Source organism: Pinus tabuliformis, chromosome 1_1 (genome assembly GCF_031772625.1).
Source record: "Pinus tabuliformis cultivar Carrire ecotype Pingquan chromosome 1_1, CPIR1, whole genome shotgun sequence".
NCBI lineage: Eukaryota > Viridiplantae > Streptophyta > Pinopsida > Pinales > Pinaceae > Pinus > Pinus tabuliformis.
Window position 1 is genome coordinate 695,139,094 of NC_142297.1, and position 10,107 is coordinate 695,149,200.

Genomic DNA, 10,107 nt, shown 5'->3' on the forward strand with positions numbered 1-10,107 from the left:
TAACCATCAACGAGGAATACATTCTGATTCCCTTGCCATTAGTGTCGCTTCTCTATATACTGCTACTTCTAAGTCTCCATCTCAATATGTTGCTAGGGCTAGTGCTTAAGGTGGATCAACTGGTCCAACTTCTAAATATACATATGAATCTACTTCTAGGTCAGAAACGACTACCTTCCCCATTACAGGTGGTTCTCTAGCTACCTTAGCTTCTGGTTTAATATACGCTTCTGGTTCATTGACTGGATCAACTTATGAATCAAAAACTTAATCTATCGCTACATCTCCCGGGTCAATGGGTTAAACTGCTTAATCAACAGGAGAAACTACTGGCACTGGCTATTAATATGGATATGGATAAACAGATAAGGTTGGGTTTCGATCTAGCTCATTAAGGAAAGTTACTGACTCTAAACCTCGATCAGGAAATGGAAATATCAAAAGTACCCATCAACAAGGAATACATTCCGACTCCTAAGTTCTCAACAGGATTCTTAGCATTCTTCAACAAGGGAACAAAAGAATTAGAGGATGCATTGGATTTTTTTGGAGAATAATCCATCTGATCAACAATAACAATTATCCCTTCACGGGAAAATCATAGGATGTAAAATAATGATGATACAATGGCATCCATTTCATAAATCCAATTTCATCCCAATAGAATATTATAATCCAAATTCGCATCGACTATTTCCACCTCGATTTTAACCACCTTACCCCAACACGGACGGAAAAGGCTGGAATAATTCCATGTGGCCTATGAGAATGACCATCAAATGTAGTCAAGAGGGTAGGTGAAGGAACGACTTGAGGAGATCTAATAGATTTCCAACATGTTATCGAAATGACACATGTGGAAGCTCCCTCATCAACTACAGTTTGAAAGATATTGGTATTTTGATATGTAGATTTAATTTGGAAAGCCATGTGATGAGGTAGTCTCTTCTTAATATTTGACATGTCAAATGTAACAATAAGAGATTTTTTTAGATCTATTGCCCCGATCATAGTGAGAAGCGCACTCCTTTGTGATGGACATGACTGGAGTACCTCTAACGCAGACATCACACAAGGACTTTGAGCAAGATATTCAACAACGGAGTATTTATGGGAAATGTTGACGTTAGGTTTAATCATCAAAAAAAATTTAGAGCCTTTCGGCATCCGAGGTATAGGCTCAATTGCGAGCCTCTCAATATGGAGCGGATCTAGAACATTAGGAGCGACCTTAGCCTTAGAGGATTCTGGTTCACCATAATCATGTGATCTTGTAGCAACATCAACATGAGAACTCATCATGTATACATTCGATGGATTTTCCCCTTCCTGGTTGGCCCCTGTGGGGGTTCCATTATTAGAATTTGCGCCAACAAACATTTTCTACCCTTGGGGAAAAGGGTTAGATAGAATAACCTGGGAGCTAGAAGAACCCTGCTACACTAACAAGCATTGAGCATCCTAAATCTTAGGGAAAAGATGAGTTAAATGGTCTCCATTGCACAATTTGCAAGGAAACTTAACTTTATTTTTGGACTCCTTTTTACCCTCCCTAGCATTATTACTAGGTTTGTTCGCATTACCCTTACCATCCTTATCTTTCTTCTTACCACATCCCTTTTTCTTCCCATTGAATTGTTGATTTCGTTCGGGGTTAGAAGTTTGGACAACATTAATAGTTGATGGTTGAGAAGACATAGGCACTGATGGTGATGCCTAAATTGAAGAAGCAGTTTGTAAAGACAACTGCTATAATTGACCTAACATGTTAGCTGTGCTGTTATCGATCAATCGATCTGACTATTCCGTTGGCATGGGGACCTGGATTCGGTTTGGATAAATGGATCTTGGATCGAGGAGAATCAGGGAAAATCTTATCAAGAATTACAGAATGAGAATATATAAGCTATAACCATTGGGCTCTAAAGATAACCTATTCTTTGGTAAATACCTTGGAGAGTGATAATTCCTTAGAAATTTCTAGCTGTAGAGATTTTAAAAACTATTCGAGAAGGAATTCATTAGGAATATAGGCTTTGATGAGCCTCTTCCTTCTTCGCCATTCCTGAATATGGTCAGAAATGTCAGTTGCCTTATCTTGTTGGAAACTAGCTAATAGCTCAGTTCCAACATCAAATCAAATGGGCAACTGAAAATGGTTCAAAAATATAGTAGCCAATTCACCAAATGAAGCAAAGGTACCACCACTAATATACCACTTAGCAGCATTTCCAATTAAGGTGCATTAGAACAATCTCAACTTGATTGAATTGTAATTTAGGGAGTTAGATGAACACCATAAATGGAATGTTATTATATGGTCAGTTGGATCCTCCCCATAATTTCCTTTGAATTATGGAATATTTGATGGAAGTTTGGTGGGAACTAGAGGCCAAGCCAGATTATATCGGATCAAATCATTTGTTAATTTTGAGAGATCTAGCAAAATTAGGGTTTCCAGGAATGGTAAGTGCAAAGGAGCTTGATAATTCCACCCACCATGAGTAGGATTCACAACATTTTGAAAAAAATATAGTGGATTTGTAGAGGCACAATGTTGCCAAGGATCATTCATAGAAGAATTGAACCATAAGGAAAATCTTGTGGTCCAGAAAAATTTAGAGTTTGACCACCTCCTGCCTAAAGGTTACCATAACTAGGAAAAATTCCCCCAAGCGAAGTATTAAAGGGAGAGGAATTAAAGGGAGAGGAGAGACCTTGGTAAGGGTTACACAAATTGACGAAGGGAGAATAACCTTGAAAGGTACTTACGGAGGAGTAAGGCATGTTCCCCTGTTGACCAAAAGAAAGCTGATTCTTGACTCCTACACCACTAAAAGAAGGGTTAGTCCATCCTTGAAAAGGATTATAACCTTGACCTTGAGTGGAGAAAGGGAGTGATCCTAAAGAAGGGTTAGAATGAGGTATATGAACACTTCCAAAAGGAAAACCCTATAAAGAGGCTGAACTGCTAGCCATAGAAGTCATAGTTGTGGAAATAACGGATGAGATGGTTAGAGGAACTAAGGGAATTGCATTAGAAGGCATCCAAAAGGGGAAGGAACCAGTGTGGGAAGCAAAACCTTGGGTTCCCCCACTAGAAGATGGAATGGAGGTAGAGCCAAATATTGCAGTACTATGAGTGATAGTAGACATAGTAATAGTACCTCTTCCTTGAATTGAAATAGGAGTATGCACACTAGTAGCACTCATAACCGGATTTGTGCTCCCAGAAGTGGCCATCGAAGGAAAAGGACGATCAAAACCAGGCTTTGTCGGCTTGTGAGTCGGGGTCCTAACGTATAATAGAACGTCTAGATAATTGGAAGGAAGAGATGAAGAAGGAGTCACAGAGGACTTAGGAATCTCTTCAACCTCAACTTCATCTTCTGATTGGAAGAGAACCCTAGAAAGGACTAGAGTATTCCTCTCCAAATAACAACTTACACTGACCCTGTGAAACTATAGCCTGAAGCAGAGGATCAATCTTCGATGCGTTCGCTGCTACTGATTGAAAATCACCAGCAGGATTACTCTTATGCCTTCTAAAAGAAGGCTCAGCACTCGTAGGTGAGAGCCCATGAAGCCACTTTTAATTATTAATAGAACTTGTAAAGACTCAAAAAATTATAAAGCTAGTGGCAATCTAGGAGCAAAGAGAACTCACTGACATGTCCCTAAAGATAATCAATCAAGAAAATTCTTAGTATTTTTGCTTCAGGTGATTAGGACTGAACACCAAAATACAAAAAAGCGAAGTAAAGGACCTTACAATGATAGTTTGGGATAATTACGGCCCAAGCCTACCAACAAAGGTAACATAAATAGTTACGCTGACCCCCAGAAAATTCCTTTGTCGGTGCAAGTACCCAAGCTTCGCAAGGACACCCTCCAGAAGTACTAATGAGAGTGATACAACGTCTGCCTCAGATACCATGGTTATTCCCCCCTGATGGTCCCTAAGAATGGAAACTAAGGTCACCAGTTCATATCGGAAGCTGGGCGGAATAGTATTTGGTCGGAATCCAACAAGTAGGAGAGGGGGTATCTCTCTTCCCTACCTTCACTTGTCCTCATGCTTAACTCCTAGAAGAGAAGAGCTTTCTCAGACAACTTAACAACATTTCATTTCACTTTTTTAATGAACTTATATGTTTAAATTCAGAGTGGCCTTGGAGAGTTAACTCTCCACACACATATTCCAAGGCCCTAAATGACCTAGACTAGTTGATGTTACTATGACAAATAAAAAAATTCTAGTTCATTTTAGTTTTAGAGCATGATTTTAATGGTTGTTCTTAAGTCAAGGGTAAAATGGAAGTGAAACTTATGATGTTATTGACACAAGAAGAAATCAATAAAAAACCTAGCTATATGCATATGAAACTATTTTTTGTTCGATGAAAGATATTTCTACAAGGTTCTACAAACAAACTATGAAAACAAAAATTCTCTTTTATTTTTCAGAACACACGCTCACACACTCAAAATCTACAAAAATACTAAAAATGCTTAATGCAAGATTCTAAGGATTGCTCTTAAAGCAAGAAAATGTGTTTCTCAAAGAGATCAAGGGAGAAATTTGGTTTCCACAAACAGGGTACAACACTTCAATTTTTTTACTCCCAGCATACATACAAATGTGCATATTCAAATTTATTTATTTATTTATTTATTTTCATATACAGGCTAGCCCTCACAGTTCTTTATCTTTTCTACAGGAAAAAAATGTTTTAACAGGAACTGTGGAGGAGAATATTGATGCAGAACCGACTGAGAAATTCCGTGCAACACAGGAAACTGCTATTTTTGATTCACAGGAAGACTTGTCTCTAACCCTCCAATTCAAAACAGCTCAGTTCATCATCTTTGCGAAATATATCATGCATGGAAGAGTGTCTCAAACCTACCTCTCTCAAAACCCCAAATTCGATGAAGAAAAGTCCAGGCTTCCATGCTTCTGAAAGCTGTGCCGTACTTCCTGTACAACTTCTTCCTATAGAGGCCAAAACTTGAAAAAAAGGAGGAACAAATTCAATCACAAACTTTTCCCCAAAATCAAGCAAATTCAACCAAATGAAAAGACTTCACACTTTCTCTAAAAGGATAAGAAGACTAAAACAAAAACAAAAAAAGAAAGGCAACAAAAAGATGTTTTTGTCTTTTTATTTTTAAGGGCACAAAGAGTTCTTGAGAAAACAAAAACTACTAAAGACTTCAAGATCAAATTCAAGCATAAAGAACCTCAACTTTCACAATCCGTAGGAATCATTAACATGATAAGACTTAAAAATAATAGAGGCTACAAACTCAAACAAACTGATCTGAACAATAGCATAAAAACTCCAACAAACAAGAAAGATTTGAAGAAGACCAAGAAAGCTTTTCAAGATTGCAAGAAGGACTTTCTCAAAAACCAAAAAAAAAATATAAATATGTCAACGTTCAAGAAAGAAAGGCAAAGCAATGTAAAGGTTGGATCATAAGTGAATTGAGACCATTTCCCTATTCCAAAAGCTTAGAACAACCAAGAACTTCACTGAGAATTCTTGAACCCAAACACAGAAACTATTATTTCACCAAAAAGAAAACCCTAAGTTGACTAGGTTTTTACACAGAGAGATAGGAAACTGAAACAGACAATCAATGACTAAACAAGAGTAATAAAAATCAGGAAAAACCCTTTACTGGACTCATAATTTGAAAAATTCATTCAAAACCAAGCATACATGATTGTGCATTGACAAACCTGTGTGTATACGTGATTTTACTCAAGGAAACCTGTGTATATGCATGTTTCTTTGGATAAAAGCACGTGTATATGCGACCGTGTGAATTAAAAAAAACGTATAGAAAAGCCAGAAAGAAAAAATAAAAATTCAGGCCTCATCCAAAAGATTTGACTTTTTTCCCAGATTGCAAACAAGTGAAAGGTACTGGAAAAACCAAGAAACCAAACAAGAAGGCCCAGATCAAGAGAGAAACAACCCAAACAAGGAAATACAAGATTGTAGTCTCTAGCAGAGTCACCAATTCTGTTACGGGATAAAACACCCTAGGGTCTGGGTTGAGAATCCCAACAGTTCAAAGGACATACACCAACAACAAGCAAGCAAACAAGCGGTCCTAATGCTTAAACTACTAAAATGGGATGAAGAGATAGTACCCATATGTCCTACGTTTGAGGATGTTCCCATACGGTCCATGCCCTTTGCTTCCTCTAATGCATCAAAACCTGCAACTCATTCTAGAAAAGCATATATATTAGCAGTAGTTCAAAGCATGTTCAAGATATGAATGTTAGATCATACAAGCATAAAGATATAAAACATGAAATCACACATAATTAATTCATATCATGAATTGAAGCATAAAGATCATAACATCGGGAACAATACATAGCTTCTTTATTAATGTTTGCAAAGAATGTGGAACAATACAACCTGATTCGACCATGTATCTAAGTGATACCTTCCTCCAGATCCATCCAGCCCAAGCTTCAACAATCCTTTTTCAAATGCATACACATAAATGACATTTAAAGGATATGGACATCTCTATGAGGAAACAAGAATTTCCTATAGCTGGGAGTGTAGGAGGCACAGGGATAAATCAGACTTGATCAGGGACTAATTGGATATAATATCAATATCCTATCTTTCTCTCCCCCTTTAGGCCTTCCCATGAGGTGTATTTATATCACCTCAAAATAGTTGTTTCAGTTGGGATAAAGTTAAGCCATGGGCTCCTGTAGGTAGCCTTCCAGTGTAACCCATAAACCTCGCCCATAAAATAGGGATTTTATATTTTTTTTAATATTTCAAATTATATAAGCGGGTTGGGTAAAGTTGGACCCACTTGTGCACAAGCTTTTTGAGGGGTGTAGTCGTGTATAGAAGTTAAAATAATGTTTTTTAGTAAATGGACCAAGTCTGAAGGGAAAGGGTTGCCCAAGGCCATAACTCAGAGCGTCAAGTATATAAGGGTGATAAATGATGCTATAACAAGGGTATTTAGGAATTGGTGACAATAGTACGCCTATCAAATCTCTAGAATATAAAAAAGAGTTAGATAAAGCTATTGTTGCCTTGTCTTTTACTTGTGACAAAATATATATCAATGAGAACTTCAAGCTTTTGCAGTCTGTTCATGGTGGGGAACCTTCAAAACTTAGGTGGTCTAAAGACAACATGGTATCAGAAATCATTACCAATTAAAATAAGTTGGAGCATTTGCATGTTGGTATCGACTATGTGATGCTTTCTAAGTTTTCAATAGGCTCTAGAAAATATTTGATAAGGTATTAATAATTTGACCTTTCCCTTAGGTTAATTCATTTGTTGGAAGAATATCAACCTCTGGGTGGTGTTGTGTTCATTAGCCACATGAGGCTCTTAAAGTACCTGATAATTTCTAGACATGGACTTCGTTGTTTTATTTCTTCCAAATAACTTCATAAAAAAGACCAAATATTATCTCTATGGAACTTCTACCTCTATTGTATCCTAGACATGGATTGCAACATGTTTGTCTTCATAATGATTTGATTCCAAAGTAGTGTGGAATGGTCTTGCTTATGTAACCAAATGTTTGGTTGTATATTTTGGTGGTGGATCATTTCTGAGGTTCAAGCTTGTTTTCATTCAGGGTCATTTTGTAGGAAGTTGTCTATGATTTCAACTATTGAGAAATCAATGCTTATAGGAATTAGGGTTTGATTCCTCTTTCTTGATAATTACTTGTGAATTATGTTGGCTTATTTTACTTCTTTATTTATCTATGTTTCATCAAGTAATTACTAAATTATATGTATATGAAGATCACAAGAACAAGAGACACAAGATGTAGGTGCTCAGCTAGGGAAAAACCCCTATAAGGGGAAAATCCAATCAAAACTCTTCCTTCGGTAGATTAAAATCAAGATGAGACACTTATAGACTTCTTAGACCTATATAAATACCTTCTCCAACCACCAAGTTGGCCCTTCCCTTCAATAGATGATCCCTGTCAAAATCTCCAAGTAACAACTCCCTAACAACAGCGTCAGTCTAGAATTGCGCCCCCCCAGTAGCATAACTTCCACCCCAACAATAGAATTTCAGACCTACAGTAGACAAATTTTCAGTCCCAACAACTGCCTAGAAACTTCGCATGTGTAATATATAGATAGACCAGAAACTCGAATTAGGTCTTCCCAAAAAAATTCGTCCTTCTCTAGCTACTTTGCTCTCTTTTCTACCTCTCTTCATTGAAGATTGAACTTGTTGAGTTAATGCTCTAAATAGGTTGAATTGTGTCTCTTATACAGCCTTTATGTTGGGTTGAATTGCCCTAATGTAGGTCGACTTCATGGGGACATGGATGACTTGGTGTGGAGGTGACAAATAACCTTTTTGAATAAAAAATGATTATTTTTACATGATACAAAAGCCCAAGAAGGGTCTAATAAAAATGAAAACGACTCTAATGACTCAAGGAAAAACTTAGAAGCCTTCAATGGAGGATTTGACTTAGAAAAAATTTGACCCAAACATGAAATCCATGCTTTAATAAGTCATTTTATTTAATAATAAAATTTCTTTTGACAAGTACACTTATGAAGATCGATACTAGTTACATTCTTTAACACTCCCTCTTAACTAGAGAGGTATTCGTAATTACATACATATAAGAGTACATGGATGTTAGGCCCCTATACTACTAGTGTAACCCCTTATTGTTATTAGTATAACCCACTTATTATATTTATGTACCCATGTAGTGCCCATATTGTTACTATTGTGCCCCATAGAAGCCCACTATTGTTATTATTGTGCCCTTACATTATTATTGTTATGTCGGCTTTGATTATGTTATGACCCCTTAGACTCCTATATATAGAAAGGAGGTCTTTTCATTTGTATCATCAAAGAATTGTTCATTTATGTAATGTAAAGGAGGTTTCCCCCTCGAAGAGGCTGAATTATAAGGCGTTGATCTATCTTTTCTATCTTTTCTTGAGCTGGTTTCATAACATTTGGTATCAGACTTTTGGATTCTAGGGTTTCGCTGCTCCAAACAGGTCATCGTGGAATTTTCGCTATAACTTTTTTTCTGTGATGTTTCAGAAGTCACAAAAACAACCCATTTGAGAAGAAATCGCGTTGAACCATGGGTCCAAATTTCAAAGCTTTTCGCGTGATATTTGCGGAGATATGATCTGAGGAAGTTGGTCTTTTTGCAGACTCCTGAATTACATTCAAAACAGGTGACCTGGGGAAAATCATCATAACTTTCTTTCTTAGCATCGGATTGAAATTTCGTAAGAAGGTACAGAAAGAGAACGGACTTTAGTTTTCTTTTATATGTTTTTTAGAGTCAAAGCTTGAAACAGTGACACGTGGCACTTCATACAAGTTTGCTCTACTGAATTAGTCTACAATCAAGTCACTGCGGGAGATTGTGCATAACTCTTTCTTGGAGAATCTAATTTGGATCAGACTAGTGGCATTGGAAAGAGGACACAGAAGGCTACTACAGGTTGTAATTTCAGAACTTAAAGATCCAAAAATACAGAGTTACAGTCGTTTCAAGGTCGAGCTCCTAAAATCAAGAAAAAGCAAGATGAGGAAGTTTGATGGCAAGGATCCGCTAAATTGGATACTTCAGATGGAGCAATATTTTGATCTACATGGTGTACAACTGTTACAAAAGGTATGTATTGCATCTTCATATTTAGAACCAGATCAATTTTTATGGACCTACAAAGGGCTTTGTTCTCGTAAACAACTTGTTACGTGGTCAATTTTCATAGAGGAAATGATAGCACATTATGAGGATACAAAGAGCAACACCTTCTTTAGAGCAACACCACAACAATTGGAAAGAGTAAAAGGGATTTGTGACATAGTGGAAAGAAAAATTATGGAAACCAAGAAGCGTACCCCTCACAACTATAAAGATGGAAGTGTTGTTTCTCCTAGCCTTCCACAACCTACAAGGGTTACACCACAACAATTGGAAGAAAAAATAGAAAAAGGGCTTTGTTACAATTGTGATAGCAAATGCACTAAAGGTCATAAGTGTGCTGAGAAGAAATTATTTTACATAGAATATGAAGAGGAGGAA